The following is a 12,278-nucleotide window of genomic DNA, read 5'->3' on the forward strand; positions in this document are numbered from 1 at the left end:
AAGGGTACCACAATTACAGGAGTCTATTATGCTTTACTATTGAGGAAATTAAGGGAAGTTATCAAAATCAAGAGGTGGGGCAAGATTAGCACAGTACCATCCTCCTGCAGGACAACGCTCCGGTCCACAACTCGCATGTCGCCAGATTAGAAGCACGGCCGTGTGGTTATGAAATCCTCCCCCATCCGCCCTACTCTCCTGCCCTTGCACCTGACTTTCACCTCTTCCCAGCCATGAAGTTATTTTTGAAAGGAAAACGTTTCCCAGATGATGCAGCCTTGATTTCTGAAGTGACGTCGTGGTTGGAGGACCAACCTGGAGTGTTCTACAAAAACGGTCTCCAGAGCTGCATCAAACGATGGGAGAAATGGATAACTCTAGGTGGTTCCTATGTAGAGAAAGACTAATAACTGCCAAGTTCGTTGTTCTACTGCTATGGGAAGTAAGTCAGGGGCATAACTTATTGCACACCCCTCGTATTTTGATTTCAGTAATTTCATTTGTTATTTTGATTTCAATAATTTCATTTGTTTTTGAGTTCAATAAGGTAATTTATTTTAATTTCAATAAATTTATTTTTTTACTTCCATAAACATATATTTATTATATAAATTCAAATAAAATGCTTTTATTTTTAAAATGAAAAAAAAAAAAAACTTTTATTTTTATAATTTCATAAAGATATATTTCTTATAAAATTTCAAATAAAATAAAAACTTATTTTTAAAATTTTGTTATTAAAATTGCAAATAAAGACTGTGTTATTTTTATTTTGTTATAATTTTGTCCATTTTTTATTGTATATTTTTCAACAATGTCTATTTCTTATATTTTATTTCGGTTAATTGCTTCATTCAAGAAGAATAAAAGTTAAGGAACTGATTTGTCTTGTCACGCTTCCAGTAGCACTACGCCTGAAATTAGGAACAACGATAGCTGACTATAACATTAATCTCTATTTGCAAAATTATCAGAACTAAAAAGTTTTCAAAACTTTCATCCATGTAATACATGCATTTAATACACGTATTCACTTGAAATTTCAGAAATAATACATTTTATGCGGTTATGTTAAAAGTAATGAAAACACATTTTATAATTACGAGTTGGTAATTAGTTGCGCATATGAATTTAACATTAAATGATCTTCTATTTCTGAAGTTTTATTGTAGTAATTTTTTATTTTCCAGAATTCAATGTGAAAGGTGAAGCAATGGAATTCGTTCACGCAACAACTCTGCATCGGCTCGATCGACTGACTTTGTAGTCAATTGATTGTCCACCCATGTGGCTTCGAAGTGACAAATGTGCATAGGTTCGACTAGGAGATTATAAAAAACTCTTGAAATCGATCCGTTTGTTGATTAGTTAGTTTTAGTTCGTTCGTTCTTTGACTGGGGTTCTTTTTTACTGTTTCCTTTTTAATGTACGTTAGTGTTTAGACAGTTTGCTAGTGAACGTGAACGTGTATACTGATGCAATTGCCCGTGTTACCGTGTAATAAAAGCAAACTATTTTTTTTCACGATTACAAAGACATGTTGTAAACAATGAGGCAATTCAACAAAAAGATTTATCTTTATTGTTAAATAAAATTTTATTATAAACATTAAAGTTCGTTTGCAGAATCTGACAGTTTTATCATTTTTGTTTTTGGCGAGGTGTGAGCGATTTTTATCCATGTGCATGGCACTGATATGACGCTAACATTGATGACGATTGGCCATTCCTCGTTAGCAGCCATTATGCTAACTCCCTTTATGATTACAAGGGAATTCAGGAAGAGATTCCATTGGAAGAGGTCAGCACTTAAAATCGGGTCAGTGACATTGCCACCAGCACAATGCACCTATCCACAACTCCATCCTTGGCGAAGACTATTTGACCAAGATGGGCATCAATACCGTTCCTCATCCTCCCTATAGTTTAAACCGTGCTCCTTGTGACTGCATTGTACATTTTTGCTGCAGATTCTTCAGCCAAACAGCATCTCCCTCCTTGAAGGATTAGCAACTCTTGAAGCATAGAGAGGTGACGCCTAATTAACATTTCAGAAGCCTCTTTGGTTTGCACTCTTGTCAGTCTGAACAAGGTGTCAGTTCTCAACTAATATACATGTGCAGAGTCCGTTCTTAAATGAACAGTTTGGGCTTTTGACTGCAATGCAAGTTTGACACTTTCATCATCAACTAAGCCAAGTTTATATGCTTGTCCTCATGCACTGCTCGACGCCAGCTTGTGCTTTCCACAACCACACTGCTAGCTATGGAACTAGAATCTAGCCACATTGTAACATCTTATTCACAAATCACTTTTAACTGGATTGTGCACTCACGAATGTCTGATCATTCATGCTAGAAGAGGGTTTTTTTGCACTGCGTCATCCCATCTCGGTTGTTTGCCCATCGTTTCACAAATGTTACATGCGGGGAAATGACCAGTCACACGGAAAAACAATCTGACAGGTAAATCTATCTATGACGTGTTTCCCGTCTGGCCAGCTGTCCCTGCTGGCAATGGGGTTGGTATTTCTGGATCACGGCTCCTTCTTGTCATATGGGTGACGACAATGGGTTCCTACTTGCCCATGTTGTGTCTTCCATCCAAGTCGACATGCATTGAAAAGTAAGTCGAGTATTCGCCAGCAAGTCACTCCAATCAGACTGCTGACGTCATAAGAAGAAAAAAAGACAGACGACTTGTTGCAAGTAAAAAGTCTCCTCTGCTTTACATGACGTCAGTCATCTTGCATCCGGCGGTCTGTCAGCTTGATGTTTCAACCTCAGCAAACAGAAAAGGGAAGATCACACAACTTGTATTTATATATCAATTTGCCAGTGCCAGTTAAAGATTGATTTTCAATTCATACGTATCAAGTGTTTTAACTGGTCAATTATCGGTGTCGCCCGACATTTAATACTATATTCCTACATATCAAATATCAACCCGTTCAACTTTCCTTCATTGTTTCCTCCATCCTATTTTTAGCGATGAGTTTTTATTTAAAACTTTGACCTTTTTTCTGTTTATCTCTTACTTAAAAAAAATGTAATTTAAAGCTCTCTTATTTATTTTATGAATTAAGTATCAGTAATTCTAAAACTCACTAGCCAGATTCGATTTCTCGTGCCACATTCAACATCAGAGGCCTCACAGTGTTACATATCACGAACTACTGGAAGATCACTTCCATGCTGCTATAGCAGTTTTCCATGCTCCTCCCGGGTATGTAATCCCAACATACGTGAGTTAAGTTTCAGCCCATCTGGGATCTTGCTTGCCAGACCAAATTTCTGCAAATGTTCTTTGACATGGGTCACAAAACACACATACTCTCATTCACAAAATAATATAAGAAAATGTATCCATGTTTATGGCTTCATCTTGGCTTAGGACGGCATTAAGAGGGACGACATTGAGCTCAAATCCTAGACGGATAACACAATATCATTTTCCCTTGATCTCCACTGTTTGGAATGGTCAAAGCGATCTGTACACATGTATTTATCTTCAGTGGATGTCTCGAGTATCTGCTGAACAATGACATAAACATAAAACACTTTGAATATTCATAATTAAACTCTACACCAAGTCTTCAAAATGTTCAAAGTTTTGTTTATTTAATACATCTTGTTAAAGAATATAGAAGTTTCATAAAACGGAATATTTTATCCTTCCGTGGTGAGCTCAATATAAAATACAAATGTCTGTGCCCGTGTTTACCGTAGTTATGGAAATCAGGGGTGGCCACCCTGGTTACCTCCTATTGTCACAGACAGATAACACTTATACATGCCTTCAACTTTATGAAGATGAATTGTTGTGGTTATCTTCACATGCAGTATAAAATTTGTATGACTTTGCACGCAGTTGTGGTGATAAATTCCTTGGTGCTCTAGTTTTCGGACATGAATGTTTCCTTAACAGAAAAGAACTGACTGAGTGTGCATATTCCCCCGTGATATCAACAACTTCCATTTGTTCTTCATGCTCACTGGGCGATTCCATGTTGATATGTCGTTCAACCTCCATTGCTTCTTCAGGTAGTTGTTCCTGTGAAGGATTAAGGTTATAGACGGGTTCGAGGTTCTTGGCGTGGCATAATATGGGCCATCCACAACGGGGTATTTTTTACGCTATAGTTCCCATTTACTTGCACTTGGTTCTGTCGGTTCCCTGTGTCTCCAGGATCTTCCCCATCTTCGTCCATTGATGTGAGTAGTTACCATCCTGATTCTGCATCTGGACAAAATCTCCTACTTGGAGTTCCCGAAGTGGATGACATTTGTGGTTGTAGCACTGCTTATTCTGCATATGCCTCTTTGCCATTACCTTTGTAAACTAACTGACTTCTAAGAAAAAAAGAAGAAAAAATTTTTAAAGCTAATATTTTCTTTTCACTTCTCTGACCAAAAAACAAGAAGTAAAATGGAGAAATAACAAAAGTTTAAATGTGACATAAATAAATTAAATGCGTATAAGAAACGAGCTGTGATGGAAGAATCATGTAAGTGAAAAGAGATCTTGTTTGGAACAAATAAAGTCAAACGTCTTAAATGTAGGCAGAATAACAATCAATATTTTCTCTATAGGAAAATTAAGTAAAAAATAACAGAATTAAAGTACAAATGATTTGTGGTAATTATTGACAGAAGCAGTCTGGAAAAAAGATTTAGAAAAATATATCTAAAATATCTTAATTACAGAAAACAGTTTAATTCAGTTATTTCTCTCCACTGTTTCCTTGTTTGGTATTTATCCAGTAAGATGGGAAGGTGGTCATAATGACCTGACCATATAGCATTATGGCTGGGAACATGTCAGGGTTTTGGACAGGAGTGTTTCAATGGATTAGTAATGGCCGAGCAGCTCGATTGTGGCATAGGCGTTCATAACTGTCCATGTTGTTGGCTAGTATGCGATTTGCACTTTCAACGTCTAACTCTGTGCAATTGTTGCTTTGAGCATATTTCGCCTATGAGGTACCTTTCCAAATACCCCATGTCCTCAAAAGGTAGTCATACTCCTGGGACTCAAACGAAATATCTTCAGGTGCACTGTAAGTACAGACCCAAGTTCTTAAGGTATTGCATACCGTTTTGGCTCTTCCCAATGCCATTGAGGCCACTTCAACCCATCCAGTATGTTCATCTGTGTACACCATAAAGTTTTTACCTTGTATATCAACTAAATCGATTGTTGAAATGGAAATACCATCTTTAAAGTTGTGTCAATAAAAATTGCGTTTTCTTGCTCAATGATATTTTGATGGTAAAGATATCGAACGTCCAATGTTGTTGTATGATTTTTCATGCTTTAAAGTAAAAATCTGGTCATAGCGCCATGTAAGAGTTGAGTAAGGCAGCATATTGTATTCTTCTGGTTGTGGTGAGCTCAATATAAAATACAAATGTCAGCGCCTGTGTCTACCATATTAATAGAAATCATGGGAGATCACTCTGGTTGCCTCCTATTGTCAAGAACAGATAACTCTTATACCTATACAAAGAGGTTTTACTATATCTGGAGGTTTTTTTTGTTTTTATTTCAGCAGAATGTGTTTAGTTTCGATTGAGTTAGAAAACGATGTAGCAAAACAAGTAACACGTATTTAAAGAATATGGATTTATATGACTTAAGTTTTATTGTAAACATTCAAGAATTTTTAATTACTAAAAAGTTTGTTTTAATTTAGTAATGACAAAAATGAAAACAAATCTAAAAGAAGATAAATGGTGCTTCAGCTTAGAACCAAGAACCGATTTTCTTTTGCTTGTTTTATCATATATATAAATATCACTCGACAGCAATAGTAATAAATCAGCTGTAATTTCCCCACAGATAAAATCTGATTGATCATTAACATAGCTTTCAAGTTTTAAGTTTCTCACACTCGCAGGATTTTTTCTAAACATGCAGTATTACACGTTTATAAGAAGGCATAAATGAACTTTCCTGCTGATTTTAACACATGAACTCTGCCACAACTCAAGTTGCACAGAAATCCACACAAATGATTTGTTTATAGTGGAGAAGGCTTTGTGCAGAACCAAATCATATATTTTTTTGCATCTGCTAATCTTTTGCGGTGCAATAGTTGTCACAGCAGAAAGTAGACCTCAGGTTTTACATCAGCTTACCGTTTCATAGATGCAGGTCTTAACGAAACCTCTGAGTGTATCTCTCCCAGTGAATTAAACGCAGCTACAAATACCACCATGAAAATTTCTGACTTAGCACAATACATACACTACCTAACTATTCCAAAAGGTACTGGCCTGGCTCATCGTTTCTAACTTTGATGATCTGGCAGAACCAGTGTGTCAACGTTATTATGCCATATCTATGTGTCTGTGTATATCGTTTGTATTCATTGCACAGACCCAGATAATTCATTCGTTCTCTTTGTATAAATTTGCTAGCCAACATTAGCAAAAGTGGTAAAAAATCATTTTAGTACAGTTTGAATTTTCAATAGTATCTTATGTTCATCACATTTCAGTCAATGTAATCTCAAACCTTTTCCATGAAATCTTGTTGAACTAAAGAAGTTGAAGTCAGGAATCTACATGGAATCTCAGTAGTCTTAGATATATCTAAGGCTTTTGACAGTGTATGGCATGATAGTGTTCTTAGGAAAATCAGATTATTGAACAAATACTTAATTAAATTCTACTTAGATAAGAGAGGAAGCCTTGTCCTCCATGGTCAAACGTGAAAATAATAGGATATAAATGCGGATGTAACTCAGGGGTTGATCCTTGGACCTTTATTATTCCTGATATTCATAAATTACCTCCCTAAGAAAATTGTCTCTGAGATGGGCATATTTGCTGATGACACCATGCTCTATAACAGGTTTGAGCAGAAAACCAATGAACACATATCCAAGGCAATGGCAAAAACCTAGAGGAAGACCCCTAATCTTTAGAGGAATGGGGACAAAAATGGATGGTAACCTTCAAAGCTGCCAAAACTAAGTTTGTTTTCTTTAATCATTACAAAACCTTTCAAAACCACCAATAGCTATGGCTAAAGATTCATTACCTGAAAGTAATTCATTCAAACATCTTGGCTTAACACAGAGAACATGAGTTAGAACAGATACATTGAGAGCATTGCCAAGACTGCTGTGAAAAAAGTGGCATCTCTCTACCATGCTAGAAAGTTACGCCTGAAAGTATCCTGCACCGCTACAAGACTACCATTCGAATATGGAGTATTGTTGTCACATTTGGTCTGGTGCATCTGCTACTAGTCTCACTCCTGGACAGGATTCAAAAGAGAGTCGCCAACCTAATACATACTTAATTGCCATGTAAGCTTCAACCTCTGTCTCATCAACGAAATCTGCATTCTTCTGCTCCAATAGTTTCTTCCCCAGGTCTGTTGGACTTTGGAATTCCCTTCCGGGTTCCTGCTTTCCCAACTGTAGTCATATGCAGAAGTTCAAGCGTAATGTAAACAAACATTGTGCTGCTCAACTCCTTACATAGTATCCCTGCAAGTTATGTCCTAGATAGTAGCTCTCTACATCAAAATGCCACCGTGCCTTGTTTGGAGTTAAAATGTAATACAAGAAAGAATACACCATTGCCAATTACTTGGGACTTCTACTCCGTTATGGTTGATGAAATGAGAGTTTGTTACATGTGGATAAAAAGGTTCCATTCAGAAATTCCATGGCGATTATCGAGTCCTACAGAAAGATTCCCAAGCTGGATAAAATACACCTGAGGATTACATTGAGTTGAATGTTGTAAAAATGACTTGCAAGATGAGAACCAGAATCTAATAAATAAAAATCATATAAATAATCAAGTCATACTTGGAGTAAAAAGAAAATTCACACATTTCAAAAGAAATATGATTTATCTCCAAGCTTGTTTGCATCAGTCCAAGTTTGAATTGTTTATACTAGTCCAAGCTTGAATTGTTTATATCAGTCCGAGCTTGAATTGTTTATATTAGTCCAAGTTTGAATTGTTTATACTAGTCCAAGCTTGAATTGTTTATATCAGTCCAAGCTTGAATTGTTTATATCAGTCCAAGTTTGAATTGTTTATACTAGTCCAAGTTTGAATTGTTTATACTAGTCCAAGTTTGAATTGTTTATACTAGTCCAAGCTTGAATTGTTTATATCAGTCCAAGCTTGAATTGTTTATATCAGTCCAAGTTTGAATTGTTTATACTAGTCCAAGTTTGAATTGTTTATATCAGTCCAAGCTTGAATTGTTTATATCAGTCCAAGCTTGAATTGTTTATATCAGTCCAAGTTTGAATTGTTTATATCAGTCCAAGCTTGAATTGTTTATATCAGTCCAAGCTTGAATTGTTTATATCAGTCCAAGCTTGAATTGTTTATATCAGTCCAAGTTTGAATTGTTTATACTAGTCCAAGTTTGAATTGTTTATATCAGTCCAAGTTTGAATTGTTTATACTAGTCCAAGTTTGAATTGTTTATACTAGTCCAAGCTTAAATTGTTTATATCAGTCCAAGCTTGAATTGTTTATACTAGTCCAAGCTCGAATTGTTTATATTAGTCCAAGTTTGAATTGTTTATACTAGTCCAAGTTTGAATTGTTTATATCAGTTCAAACTCGAATTGTTTATATCAGTCCAAGCTCGAATTGTTTATATCAGTCCAAGCTCGAATTGTTTATATCAGTTCAAACTCGAATTGTTTATACTAGTCCAAGCTCGAATTGTTTATATTAGTCCAAGCTTGAATCGTTTATACTAGTCCAAGTTTGAATTGTTTATACTAGTCCAAGCTCGAATTGTTTATATCAGTCCAAGCTCGAATTGTTTATATTATTCCAAGCTTGAATTGTTTATATCAGGCCAAGCTTGAATTGTTTATATTAGTCCAAGCTTAAATTGTTTATACTAGTCCAAGCTCGAATTGTTTATATCAGTCCAAGCTTGAATTGTTTATATCAGTCCAAGCTTGAATTACAAAAAAAGAAAAAAGATTATGAAGACTAATTTATAAATTTAGATAAAAGGACTAAAACTAGATAATAATATACGTGTAATGTATAATAAATACTACATAATGTAATAATATAATGTGTAATATATAATACTACAATATGTGTTAAAATGTTTCTTAAGATTAACTCAACTGTAATAGAAAAAGGTAAAAACAAAACTGTATGTTTTTTCTAGTGTTTATGCATGTATCCCATTTGCAAAATGCTTATTTGCATACTTGTTTTGTCAAAGTAATTGTTTTGTTTTCTTTATTCTTTTTTGGGTGTTCTTTATTGACATATGTTTTCATATGGCGGGTTAATTTTGATTTCTCTTTAAAGGAAGCACCACACTCTTCACAAACATATGGTCTGATTCCTGTGTGTTTCATTATGTGAAGTGTTAAATGTGACTTGCGTGAAAAGCAAGAGCCGCACAATACACAATTGTATGGTTGATCTCCTGTATGTTTTCGTTCATGTAACTTTAAGTCCTGCTTGGAGGTGAAGGAAAATCCACACACTTCACAAGAATATGGTTTCTCCCCAGTGTGCGTTCGCCTATGTACAGTCAAGTATGTCTTTGTCGCAAAAGAGGAATTACATAAATCACAGTGATGTGGCTTAAAGCCAGTATGTACTTGTATGTGTCTTGTTAAATGCGACTTTTCTGAAAAAGACAAACTACACAAATCACAACTATATGGCTTTTCGCCAGTGTGTATTCGTGTGTGCTTTCTTAAATGTGAATTTGTTCTAAAAGAAGATCCACACACATCACAGGAGTATGGCTTCTCTCCGCTGTGTATTCGCATGTGTGTTCGTAAGTTTGACTTTTCTCGAAAAGACGAACTACACTGATCACAACTGTATGGTTTTTCACCACTATGTATTCGCATGTGTGCCTTTATGCTTGACTTGTGTGAAAAAGTTGAGCTGCAAACTTGACAAGAGTATCGTTGTTTCTCAGTGTGTGTTCGCATATGCATGACTAAATGTGACTTGCTGGAAAAGGAAATTTCACATATGTTACAAGAAAAATGCTTCCCTTCATTGTGCGTTTTATGCATATGTTGTTTTAAGTGTGACTTATATGGAAACGAAGAGTTACATATTGTACAGTGGTGAGTTTTATGTGTTTCTGTGTGTCTTTTTAAAGATACAATATTAAAAAATCTGAATCCACAAGTTTCACAATGATATTTCTTTCTGGGATTGGTTTCCATACTGTCTGTTTTATTTATTTCATGAAGCAGATAGTCAAATTGTCAAGGATGAAATCTGTAAATAAAAACAAAAATTTTATTAATAGAAAAAATAGAAAAGAATTTAAAAATAGAAGAGGCTATTTCAACAAGATGTTTTGTGTAATGTTAATATTTTTATGTTTTTATTAATATTAAATTATATATGTAAATATCACTTTTGGCAATCCAAAAAGCAACTGCAAAAATAAAAAATCGATTATCAAGTCAGACATTTGAAATAAATTTGATTATTGCATAGAACATTTTTAAAGGTGGATCTTATAAATCCAAAGTCTAAATGGTCATTCACAAACTTTTAAAAGTTCATTCACAAACTTTTAAAAGTTCATTCACAAATTTTTAAAAGTTCATTCACAAATTTAAAAAATTTAACTGAAAATCAGGGCGTGAAAAAAAACTTTTAAATGTAATTTTATTGTAAATGAAAAAGAAATGTTTGTATTCCCATTGTGAACTGACTTCTAAGAAAAAAAGAAGAAAAAATGTTAAAAGCTAATATTTTCTTTTCACTTCATTTGCTTACAAACACCTAAAATTGATATTTTATTATGGAAAAAGTGTTTGAATTTTATATACAAGAGTTTTCTGTTCTGTTTTGGTTTTCAAACAAGTCATCTAATTCTCTGACCAAAAACCTAGAAATTAAATGGAGAAATAACAAAAGTTTAAATGTGACATAAATAAATTAAATGTGTATAAGAAACGAGCTGTAATGGAAGAATCATGTAAGTGAAAAGAGATCTTGTTTGGAACAAATAAAGTCAAACGTCTTAAATGTAGGCAGAATAACAATCAATATTTTCTCTATAGGAAAATTAAGTAAAAAGTAACATAATTTAAGTGCAAATGATTTGTGGCAATTATTGACAGAAGCAGTCTGGAAAAAAGATTTAGAAAAATATATCTACAATATCTTAATTACAGAAAACAGTTTTCAAGATTTCAATCAAGTGCTCGTCCGAGCTCCAATCTATGGTCCCCCCTCGCCAAACATTCACGAGAAACACTTGTTTGGCTGTAAACACTATCAATAATTTCCCCCACTTTTTAGTTGTACCTTAACCTAAACGTAGATTCGATGAACAAAGCTCCTTTCTAAGAACTGTACACCTGTGGAATCTCTTCCATTTACCTACTTTCCAGCTGACTACAATATGGCCGTCTTCAAGTCCAATGTAAACAAGTTCTTGATGAGCCGTTCCCCTTAAGTAATCCAATTTACCAAATTTACGCTTCTAAAGATTACTAAGGTATTGTCCTTTTGACCATTGTACACTCTTATTCTTGAGTGGCCTCTGGGCCTTAATAAGTGGTGATTCCTTTGTAAAAAACAAATCCCATTTTTTTTAATATATAAAGTTTATAAAAAAATCGAAATTTTTTTTAACAATTGGAAAAATTTTATTTTTCAAATGAGCATTTTCCACAATTCTTGTTTCTTTTGCACACAATTTAAAAGATTTTCTCATAAAATTTAAACAAAAAGAACATCATTCTTTTCAGGTATCATAAACTCAGAACTCTTAGAAGTCTCTCAGCTCAAGATATCCCAGCCATAAGGTATTTGATTATTACTGTTAATAATATAAGTAGAGTATTGCTTGTGTAACAAATAAAGATTTTTGAAAGCTGATTCTTTAAAGTCTAAAGTTCATTAATGTTTGTTTTAACTATTATAAAAATCATGGAGTAAAAAAAAAAATGTTTAATATTATTTTACTTAGAATGAAAAAAAGATTTTTTTTACTCTTGTTGTAAAACAAGTAACTTCTATCTCGGAATCAACAAAAAAAAAGTTTTAAAAACCAATCCCTTCCTTTTTGACTTGATTTCATAATTAATGAAATTTAAAAGTAAAATTGGTCACATTTTATATAGAAAAATATTTTAATTTTTCATATAAAATGTGTAAAACATAATTAAACAAAATATAATTAGTACAGTGAGGTCCATTAGCAATTTTCGGCTCTACATAAAAAAAATTCAAAATAAAGCGATAATCAAAAATATAGATTTTTACAACAACATAGAAA

At 33.9% G+C, this 12,278-nt stretch overlaps 1 long non-coding RNA gene across 1 annotated transcript in view; it reads left to right on the plus strand.

Annotated features, from left to right (window-relative positions):
* LOC145269349 (uncharacterized) overlaps nt 1–5,257 on the plus strand; it is a 9,575-nt gene extending 4,318 nt beyond the window's left edge. Inside the window, exon 3 of the long non-coding RNA XR_013864998.1 lies at nt 1,191–5,257. This is a non-coding gene — a long non-coding RNA (uncharacterized LOC145269349). The remainder of the gene's footprint in view (nt 1–1,190) is intronic.
* Nucleotides 5,258–12,278: the final 7,021 nt, after the last annotated feature.

Source organism: Euprymna scolopes, chromosome 45 (genome assembly GCF_053919585.1).
Source record: "Euprymna scolopes isolate OS-2025 chromosome 45, ASM5391958v1, whole genome shotgun sequence".
NCBI lineage: Eukaryota > Metazoa > Mollusca > Cephalopoda > Sepiida > Sepiolidae > Euprymna > Euprymna scolopes.